The sequence below is a fragment of the Caloenas nicobarica genome, chromosome 12 (assembly GCF_036013445.1).
Source record: "Caloenas nicobarica isolate bCalNic1 chromosome 12, bCalNic1.hap1, whole genome shotgun sequence".
Taxonomy (NCBI): Eukaryota; Metazoa; Chordata; class Aves; order Columbiformes; family Columbidae; genus Caloenas; species Caloenas nicobarica.
In genome coordinates this window covers 7,478,884-7,490,508 of record NC_088256.1, presented here as the reverse complement: position 1 = coordinate 7,490,508, position 11,625 = coordinate 7,478,884, and positions in this window count along the sequence as shown.

The window sequence follows — 11,625 nt, the reverse complement described above, 5'->3', positions numbered from 1 at the left end:
TTCCCCTCCTTCGGTGGGGGAAGTATAGTGGTATCGCTGTATGTAAGTATAGATTTTTTACTTTCTGTTATAGGTGATTTATTGAAAGTATAATACAGCATGTGAATGTATCTATTTTCTCACTTTAGTTGGTATAAAAAACAAATTTTAATTTCCTAAGTAAGAACTTGGAACTCTAAGGGCTCTTAACAGATAAAGGAAAGTTGTTTCTTGCCTTTACTTACACTTTAGGAACCTCCATCCCACATGGATGTTGCTTTTTGGCCAACAGACTTCACCCCTGTGAGCAGGCTTGAACCTGAGAGCAGCGTAACTGGCACACACAACATTATTGCATCATTAAACGGAAAGAATTATTGGGTGTATGACACTGTGCTTCACTTTTCTGGATTTTTAGAGATCTACTGTAGCAAATTCCTACATATTCTCTAAATGTAGTATGTTTTAGCACCTGAACAAGCCACAGTCCATGGCAGAGCCCGTGGGCAGCGGCTGAGCAGGGACCCCTGCACCGGCGGCTGCGTCGTTCAGCCGCAGGTGCCTCGTGTGCAGGTTTTACTGCATCTTTGCCTGAGAGGTGGAAAACTTTTAGATTGAATGAGTTATTTGCATTAAAGATGGTAAATTATTTTATGTTCCAGATGGGGGGAAAAAAAAAAAGAAAAAAAATACATGCTTTCTTTGACACTTTAACTGAAAAAAAAAAAGTGATACTTCATTTTGAAGTGATGTTTTGAGCCTAGACACATCTAGTTATCAAGGCTGATCCAGTAATTGTTGTGATACTGTAGCAGGTCTCTTCAATAGTTGGGGGGTTTTTTTGTACTTATAAGCCATGAGTCTGCAGGTCAGGTTGTTGGATGTGGAGTTGTTTTTTCTGTGTTTGGGTTTTTTTGGAGGGGTTGTGGTTTTGTTTGCTTGTTGGCTTTTTTAAGTTCTTTAAAAAATTAACGTTTCTCTTTGGCGACAGCGCTGGGATGCATTGAACTGCTGAGCCTCTCAGGGACTGAACAGCCTGGCTGGGTTCCCCAAAGGGCTTGGGAGCAGCTGGATGTGACCAAAACCTCCCAGCTGCCTCCTGCCCTCACCCCGTTCCTCTCCCCTCCAGCTGCACCACCGAAACCTTCACAGCATCCGCTTTGGATGGACTTGGCCCAACTGATGCAGGTCAGACACACAAAAAATACATTTACATAGACACGTACTTGTGGCAACCTGTATTTAATGTCAAACTCCCTAAATTAGGTGGTCAAATGTAGCCCAGATACAGTTGCAAACATTTCTCTTTAGATATGATTTATTGTAAGAGGTGGTTATATTCACAAAACAAAAGCTGTAGGGGAAGAAATATTTAAATGATAATCCTTGAAACCTTGGACCCCGTCGCTGCATCACAGAGCAGATTAGATCATTAATTTTCATTGTATAGTGCAATGAGCAACATTCATGCTGAAAAGTAAACGAGATTTGGAAAATGACTGCATCTGAATAACTGTAAATTTTATTAACAACATAGATTTAAATAATGGATTTTTCCTGTATTTTTTTTACCCTGTTTGTGTCCCTTTCTGCTTGCCCAAATCTGGAAATTTGATCACTTGTTCAAAATTTATTAAAATTGGTTGCCATTGTTTCGTACACACAGAATGGATTTTCCAGATAATTTTCTTCACTTTAATCCTCAGACAACTCATGCCCTGTCCTGGTCAGGTGTTGGGATGCTCTGGAATGAGCGTCTCCCTCAGCCACAAAGGGTTGAGCACAAAGGAAACACCTTGGTGGTGTCTGGAGGTTGGGGAAGCGGCTCCAGGAGCTGCTGGGGTTGGGGCCCCAACTGGGCACGGGGCCTCCTGCAGCCCCCCCGGGTTTGGCCATGTCTGTGGCCTTGGAGCCACCTGCCACAATTTGTTGTTCACAGATAGCCAGCAGTTTATCAATGTGAAAATAGTCACAGGCATTCATTGATAGTAACTATAGAATCACTGTTTTGGGGAGAAAAGGAAGAGATCCTGCTCACAGATTTGTATATTTATTTTTAATGAGAATAGACAAATTGGTTATGTTTGAAAACAGTTGGAGGTAGGAAGACTGTGCACAAATAACACCATCAGCATCTGAACCTCCATCTGTAGGAATCAGCTGGATTTTTGCAGGGAGAGATCAGGTTTTGGGCAGGGAAGGAGGATGAGGGGAAAGGGAAGTTGACACAGGAGATTTGTGATACGATCCTTGTAGCAGATACAATGCTTACCTGTATTTATGGAGTAAAGTTCAGGTAAACAGAGCAGGATGAGTATTACAAGGCAATGGAAAACAAGTTGACTCTAAACTTTGTCATGTTCAGCATTATTTTTTGTGAGAAGGCTTAGAATTTTGCAGAGAAAGTAGATGCAGGCTCGCATGGAAAGAGGCTTTTGTTGCAAATTATAAAATAATGAAGATGTTCTTTTCATTGCTAGGTAGCCTTATTTCAACAATATTTAGCTACTTAAGATATTAAAATTTATCACTGCAGTTTACATTAGGAAGTTTTTTGTAATACCTTTTTTTTTTTTCTTTCTGGAATTTGTTTTTCAAAGGCTACGTGAGGCTTTGAGGCTTCAAATTGCTCATGAGAGCGAAAGGGTCTCTCCTTCATTCAAAGCATTGCTACTGCTTGAAGTTCACCCTCTGTAAATCCCTGCACCCAACAGGAGATGTTGGGATGTTTCCCTGTGTAGGTGGATGGTTCCTTGCAAACAGTTTTGTGTTTGGCTGAGGAGGCTCTTTTCAAGCAGCTATTCACTTCATTCCTTGTTCCTTGTTTACGAGGAAAACATAAAATGCTTCCTGCGCTTAAAGTCATTCTGGTAATGCTCTAAATTCTATGCTTAAAGATGCATTTAATTAAAGATTGACTATGGTATAAAGTGTAGGTTAATTAAATACCAATCAATTCCAGTATAAAATACATATAAAAGGGCTTTGACTCAGACAGTAAAATGAGTCTCCAAGAGGAGATACCCTCGTGCACACTGTGTAGCTGAAGAATCACTTCCCACACACTTTTCCCCACTGTATTTGCCATTCAAAATGCTGAAGTACCTGTATAAAAGCTCTGTGTATTTAAACAAAGCCCTAGTCTGGCCTGTTCCTGCTGTTCAGAAGAGATTTCACAGAGACTTTTCCATTTATTTCAATCAGATCCTCACTTTGTTATGGTTATGTTGGGATAATGAGACAAAACTCTAATAGAGGAAAGAATAACTCCACAGTTAATTTTTTCCAAAGATTTTTTGACAAGGTCCCTTGTAGAGTCAGTGCCATGAGAGGCATCCAATGAAGCCAGAATGTCCAAAGTTAATAAAACAAGATGACCTGTCATGAAACAAGTTGTTAAACTGTAGATGGCTTTATCGTTGGATATTGAGTATGCTGAAATTTTGGTGGGTTCCAGGGAGGAGAGGAGTTTCGGAGTATACTGCTTCAGAGGAATGCCTTAAAAGTGAAGTTTTCTGGGTTTGTTTAGGTTTTGTTTTTTAAATTAAAAAGTCTTCAATTTTAAAGTTGTGCAGAACTTTTCTGTTGGACGTTCTTATGTTTAGCCTACTAAAACTAGATTCTAGACGTGTCAGTTTTATTCAGGAGGAAACTGACTAATGTAACTTTGAAATATTTTAATTTTAAAATGCACGATTCCGTTAAAAAAATATTGTTCTTTTATTTCCCATAAATCCCCTTGAATCAAAGCTTTCCTTAACAGTGAGCCTTTTAGAGATGTCCATCTCCTCCTTTAGAAAGCGGGTTTACGTTACTGCAGCCCTGGCCCTTCAAGGAGCTCAAGGCACCTGGTCAGCATGGCAGGACCTCTCACAAGTATTTTTCCAGTTCTGCAGAAGGGGAAACAAGCGCTAAAAGCCTGCGAGGTGCCTCTTCCTCTGCCAGGTTTGAGCCAGTGAAGCTCCAGGGAGCACAGAGCCCCCCAAGCCTCACGACACTGAGTGGCTTCTTGTTGACATTGTGCCTGATGCGTGCACACGAGGTACAAGATGCAAAAGTGAAGTTGCAAGTTAATTGTTCTTCTTGCTGAAAGGTCTGGGTTAGTTGCTGTCATTACACTCATTTTTGTACTGTCTTAGTGACCTTCATATCATATTAACAATTTTATATTATGTTAGCAAATTGCTCAGTGAGAGCCGCTAGTCTGATTGCATTCTGAAGGTCATTAATATGATATGAAAATCTCATTGTATTCTTTGCTTTCATATTTTATTAGTGATATGGAAAGCAATAAAGAGGCTGATTTTTTGCTGGGAGGTTCCCTGGGGTAATAGGCTCTACAGCAGCGGTGTCCCACATTGGCTCCTAATCCAATCTCAATGGGAAGTTCAATTTCCTCATCATTAATTATTTAGCTGTATTTAACTGCTGTAAATTCTCAGATTAATTTTTTTAACTGTTGAGTTTGATGACCTCTAAAGACATTGGTATTAACCAATGCAATATGAAATACAGTTGCTTAATGCAAATAGAAGCCAAGTCTTCCACGAGGATTTGTGCAAAGGCATAATAAAGGCAAATTTAATTTTTCCGCTATACCAATGAAGGCTTATCGTATTACCACCTTTGGTGCAATTCAGTGTTGCAAAATGAAGGATGAAGGTGATTGTGGCTGGGGCATTCCCTTCAGGTAAGGCTGTCTCCGGAGGTGACACCTGGGCTGTCCCTGGGACGTGCTGCCAGTGGCCAGCCAGATGTTCCCTTCAATGAACACCCCGCTGTGTTTGGCTGCTGATCGACTGCACCAGCACAGGAGAAAGCCAACACAACCAGTGGCTTGGTTTGGGCTCCCAAAATTTCATTTTTCAAGTAATGTAGTGCAGTAAAGTCCTGATGTGTGAAGCAATAGGCAGAAATATTATCAGTCGCCCAACAAAGCCAAATGTGAAAGCAATAACCTTTGGGCGGCTTTTTGTCTATTATTTAAGTACGATGAAGCTTTAATCTTGAAGAAAGTAACTTAGAAAAAATGAAGACTTTATTAGAAAAGAAAGGTCATCACTTGCAAAGACACATGATTTTTGGAGTTAACAATGCACTACATTAAAATTACTTCAGTTGAAAGGATGACTTTGCTGTTAAGCAGCAACATTAGGTGCTTTATGCTTTAACAGCCTTGTGGTCCTTTAACTCGCTCTTAAAATGACATATAACAGCAATATATCAAATGTTACCAACAACAATATTGAGTTATAATAGGTTCCAAATGTTATTTTTCACCATGATTGTGCCAACTAGTATGTTTTAATGTTTGATTTTTTTTTTTTGCTTTTTCCCTGCCACGGTACGAGGCCACTTTGAGTTCATCGGCTTCAGCAACATGACGGCTGCAGCACAAGTGACATGTCGCATCTCAGATCCTGGAATTACGCTTCCAAAACAAAAGTACAATTGGCTCTTTTGGTGGTAAGGGCTTGCAGGAAAGTTAATCTGAAGGTCCCCACAGCCTGGGGAAAACCCCAGCAGGTTTCTGTGCTGCTCCGCACAGCATTTCAGCAAGCAGCAAGCAAGACGGGTTTGATCGCTCAACAGAAATCAATGCCAAGGGATATGGTCTGAATTTATAAAAAGAGGCACTATATGGTGGCAACCAGCCTGCCTGAGGTATTCAGACATGTTTCATTATTTAGTTTTAAATAAATAAAACCTAAGTTAAACTTCCAATGTTGTTGAAAGTTTTCTCTGAGCAATGAGTGAAGTATAAAGCTCAAAACCCAACCAAAATAATGTCAGGTGCAGCTGAGGACCTGACACAGAGTTTGTGTGCACCGCCCCCACACCTGCACTAAACAGATTTTAAATTGTTATTTTTTTTTCCTCTGCAGCCAGGAATGGAGTAATGGAATCGCATGGAGGGAGCGGGTCCTGCTCTCTGCTATGCAGTGCTGCTGCCAGTGCTGTAGATGGCAACGCTCCACCGGCGCTGCGCCGTGATGCCAAAACCCAGCGCGGCCCCTGCACACCTAAACCCTGCACTCCAGCACCGCCAGGGCACCCCTACGCCCTGCACCCCACCCTCACCACGCGTGCCCTTCATGTTCACGCAGGATACGTCCATGGCATCAGCCGACCCTAAACACAGGGCTGTAAAACTCAGTGAAAACCCAGGACAAAGCAGGCAAAGCCACGCTGAGCCCCAGCTGGAATTTTATTGACAATAACAAAGCCTTTTGGTGTCTCTTACGAGAGAGAGGAGCACATCAAGTGCAGCATTGGTTAATATTGCCTGAGACAACAATTTGAGAGTCCTGAAGGTAAGATCCTGTGGATTGAGCTATATTTCATCACAAATAGAGCCCTTTAACCAGCAAACTTGTTCTGGGAAAGTTTCCAATTCAGACAATCTCTTGTGTTGTGGGGTGGTGGGATCTCTCATGCTAGGAGCATCAAAGGAGTCTCCGGAGACAATTTAAAAGAGGACAGGAGCCTGGGAGGGAGACTTCAAAATCCTGGCAAGTGTACAAATAAAATACACTTTGGTCTTAGATTAATGTAAAATATTATGAAACTCTTTCTTCAAGATTATTCCCAATGTGGAGTTAAAAACCAAACAAGCAAACAAAAGAAAACTCTGGATGGTGTCCACAAAGAACAAGTGCTCTAGTTCCTAACCTCTGAGCAATGATACCCTCCCAAAATCACCTCCTTGGGAAGATTCCACATCACTAGGCTTTATCTGCATCATCTGTTTCAAAAAACCCAAAGAGTCATCCCAGGTCTCCAAAACAAGAGAGCTTGTCCCTTGACCTAAAACTCCAGTTTATGTGAAGGCTTCGCTCAGCAAAGCCCACATGTGCTCTGCCAGGGCTGTGTCCACTCTCCGGACCAGCTCTGCTCTTCTGCCGTCACAAGGCTCTGTCGGAGCGCGGCTTTGCTGCTTGGAGCTCATCCTGAAGAGCTGAGCTGAGCCAGGAAAGCTGGCTCTGCCCCTCCAGGCCCTCTGTAGGGCTGGAGAGCAAAGTTGGGCTGTGTCTGTCTCTGGAAGTGAACAAAAAAAGCAAAAGAAAAAAAAAAGACCAGCAAATAGAGCCTGAGCAGAAAAGGAATTAGAAGATAATAATAATATTATTATTAATGACAAAATTTAATTAATAGGCTGCTAATTAATTTTATAAGCACCATAAAATTGCCATAACAGCCTAATTGCTTTGCTTGTCTTGCCAACAGCCAGTGAGAAGATGAAGTGTTATAATCCCCTGGATTTCGACGTGGGAGGCAGCGATTAAGGGGCCACGCTGGCGTGCCAGGGTCTGCACGAGTGGTGTCACTGTGCCAGGAGCTGGTCCATTCCTCAACGAGGTGACCTGCTGTCATCTGAGCGACTGCCACCGCAGAGGAGCGTGGCTGGGGGCGTCTCCACGGTGTACGCAAGGGGAAACCACGGGTGCAGCAGCTTTGCCCAAAGTGCAGATACAGTGACAACAAATGGTTCGTAAATTAATTTCTGCTGTGCCATAATTCTGGAAGAAGTATGGAGAAGTCATGGTTTTATTGCAGCTGTGTTCATGCTCTCTTTCAAACCCTCTCACCCTCCTACTGCCCTTCTGAACTTATTTTTTAATTTAATGCCAGCACAGTTTGGTTTGTTTGGTTTTTAATGCTTGCTTACTCTTTGTAGTAACCACATACTTATAGAAAATTACATATAGTAACTTAGGCTCTAGAGATACCAGTTCCCAAAGCCACAGGAGCTCCCATTCCTCTCTAATGCCTGATGCCTTTTAGAAAAGCCCCCAAACATGGAGATACCTGATAACTCCTGGGGTTTATTGAGCGGGGCCTGCCTGGTACAGGTGTGCACGGCTCAGCCACCTCTTCTGTCCCGGGGCACTATCCAAGTGGCGTCATGGTCGCACTTGAAATAGTTATTCAGTGAGATGGGTGTTTTTCCTGTGGTATTTTTGTCAGTGTTACACACTTGCTGTTGATTCTGATGAGCGATTTGGATTTCTCCATGTGAACCCCCCTCATTTAAGGGTGGGGAGAGGCTGCTGTTATGTGTTGGGTCAGTTTTCAGGAATTAGTTGTTTCTTTTCTAAAGGTGATAATCAAGGGAGATCACGTCATCGTTTGCCATAACCTTACTGCTAGATGAGGTTTCATCTCATAATTTCTGAAGAGAAAAGCAAATAGCTGGTTTGGGCGATATGGGTTCTGTATGGTACAGCAAAAAGTTCACGTAATTTGTGCAACCGATTTTTCTGTCTTTATATTCCTTCCATTCATAACAAACTTGTTTTTCAGCACTTCTTTGTCATAAGGATGATGAGGATTAACTAAACGCATCTAAACATAATAATAAAAAAGGGTAAAAATACACTGCATGAGCAGACTTGATACTCTTCCCAGTTCATTAGAATTTAATGAAGAAATACTCAGTGCCCAAAAGGAGAATCCTAATTCATTATGTCTTTTGAATTCTCATTAAGCGTATGTATGGTGACTACTAGAAAACTGCATCCATTAAGCTCTGCTGTCAGTTACACTGACTAATAAATATCTACTATTCTTAAATACTGGTGATAAGGGAAATTCATGGAGGTTTTATTCCTGTAATTAATTTTCACTGGTTAACTCCTGACAAGTTTCAAGTGTTACACTGGTGGTGGCTGGATCAAAATCATCACACCGGTGAGGTTGGAGAGAAGCTGCTGTAAAAACATTTTGAAAGTGGGGAAGAGGATGGACCACAACAAAACCTCCCTGCATGCAGGTAGTGGCTGCTTTTTCCCTAACTCGAGGATATCACTTTGGAGTCGAGGGGCTCTGCTGCTTTGTCATAGGGGGAAAAGCTTTTTTTTTTGCATTTAAATGGTGTCAGCTGGTTTTGGCCCGTTATTTGAACGATGATGGAACTTGTCTACTGTTATCCAAGAGGTAATACTTTGCAGTTTTCCGCTGTTCTTGGGTGCATGCTTTTAAAGGAAGTCCGTGCTAGAAAATATGATATTACTAAATGCTTCTGACTTATTATTTAGCTTAAGGCAATGTTTAACAGCTGTTTAATAACTCAAAGCTATATTTTAGTTGCATTATTGTAAGTGGCAAAGGGGGTTATTCATTCCTATATCCCTTCACAGTTATTAATACTTTCATCTTTTACCTTTATTACTAAAAATGGCTAATAGCTCTGAAATAAGGAATCTCTTGGGGTGTTCAAGTCTAGAAATGTCTGGTTCTATTACAGCTACTTTCCAGAGGACCTTTTTTTCTGCTGTTCCCTGCAGTCCAGCTTTGGTTGTGCATGAGGAATGTGTAGGAGGCTTTTGTCTGTCAGCTGCTCTGTGGGGGATGCCAGCCCCAGCGAAATCCCTGGCTCACGATGTCTCGATGATGAAACTGCCAGAAATGGCTCACTGCTGTAGGAGAGGACCTGGGCTCGGGGATGGGACAGAGGTTCCTCCACATGGGAATTGGGTCCATGCTGATTGAGGTAAATCACTGGTGGTTCAGGGACTGAAAAGCAGCTGATAAACTCAAACTTGGAGTTGGGCTGGTGAAAAATGCACCATCCAGGAGCTGCAGCTTCTCTGAAATGCAGGATGAACCATTCCTCACGATCCCGGCCCCAAAAGGAGCGAGGGGTGAGATGAGGAACACTTGTGTTGTTATTTATGACCGTGGTGCGGAGCTCCGGCCCCTTGTTTGTCATGACTTGCCTCTTTGGCGTTAGATCAAAGAGGATAATTAAAGGAGCACAGCGGGAAAGAGAAAAGTGGCTGTTGCAAAGGAGCATTTCACGCATGCAGGCACTGAGCGCCGGGTTCCTGCTTCGGAGTCGGGGCCCTCGCAAGGTGCAGGTGTCCAGGCAGGAGGGGACACAAGGACCCCGGCTCTCCCTGTGACCATAACACCATCCAACATTCTTCCATCCCTCCTTGGCTTTGCAAATGTCATATACGTATATACACAGAGAGAGTAGCATTGTTAGTCAAATACTGGGAAATTATAGCATTGCATTGAAATTATCCTGATTGGGCGCTCACAATAATTTATAGAATGCTCACTAAAATGAAATCCATACCCGAAATAATTTTTTATAAAAAAATACTTTTGTGTATCTCAAGAAGTCTTGCAGCAGGTTCCTTACAAAGTTTCTCTGCAAATTTCTTCCTGATAATCTCATGTTTCCTAACTCCCTCCGAAAGATGATGTCAGCCTTCGGAAATTTTGTTAATGTCCTTTACAGGATAACTTTAAGTCATTTAATGTTTTCACAGTGGTGATAACTCTGTCGGAACAAAGTGTTCTTCAGTGCATATAAAAATAGTCTGTGCATCCTATCTGAAATCGATGGGAGTCATTAGAAAGTTGATCTGAAGCAGACTGAAGTTAATGGGTGTCTTTTAATCAAGCTCAGTGGCTTTCCCAAAGCTTCCCACCATCCCCGTGGCGACACGGGTGAGGTCCCTGGCGATGGAGCTGTGCGTCCATACATTGCCATACGCTGTCCATATATTGTCCTAGGCTGAATTTGCTTTACCGCTCCAAATGATATCTGCTTTCCCAAGACATGCGGATTCTTCTCAGATTTTTATTGCTTTATATTAGATTTTATTTTCCTTATAAAGGTGAAAGTGAATGTAGTAAATCTGTATATAAAAATAGACTGTATTTGTTGGTGTCTTCTACCCTATTGACTGCTCTTGACATGCCCAAACTACACACATGTACATTATCACTCTCCCAAGCTTTAGAAATTAGTTATTATTTGTGTCATTCTGATGACAAATCTCCACAATAATGAGGTTTTATCCTTTTAAAACAAAATAACTTTTATTAATTCCTTGCATTAATAATTGAAGGCTTGACTTTTGGAGGGGTGGCAGGTGTTTGTTGTGATTAATAGCGCTCATTCCCTGCGTATCACAGAACTTTACTAAATCTTAGTAATGGTGTGGGGGTCAGTGGCACTGTTATTAATAGTAATGATAATTATATCTTTGGGAAGCTGTCAGAAAAGTATCTTTTGTACGAGTCAGAGCAGTGTAAACAGACTGTACAGGCAGGCACTACCCTCTCCATCAATAGGTAAACAATCTTTTGTTAAGCTCGTCTGGATAGTCTTATTTTGTTGCCACATTTTAATTACTCATCCTGTCTGTTTATATTCCGATGCGTTTTGCTGAAGATACAAGCTTTAAAAATCATTGGTATTTAGGAAAATCCAAAGCTGGGGTGATGCATGCTCAGGTGCTAATTTATTTACATCAATTAATTTCAGGCCCCTGATGTAAACCAATTAGTATTCAACACTTAATGGAGTCATTATCTGTCAGATTAGCTTTTAGAAATGCTTGTCACTGCTACAGGACCAGGCAGCAGAACTTTGCTAATAAAACTAGCAGAATTAATGGAGTGAACAGCATAGATAATGACTTAATGTGGAACATACAGTATAGAAAAGAGACTGAACAACTGTCTTCAAGAAATGAAGATATCATTGAGCCAGCTACTTTATTCCAAAAATGAGCTCAGATGGTGCTCTTCAGAAATATCAAAAATGTCTCGTGAAGCCTTTGCAAAGTTATGATTCATAATAAATAATTTTCAACCTTTTTGCCCTCACATACACACAATCTACCT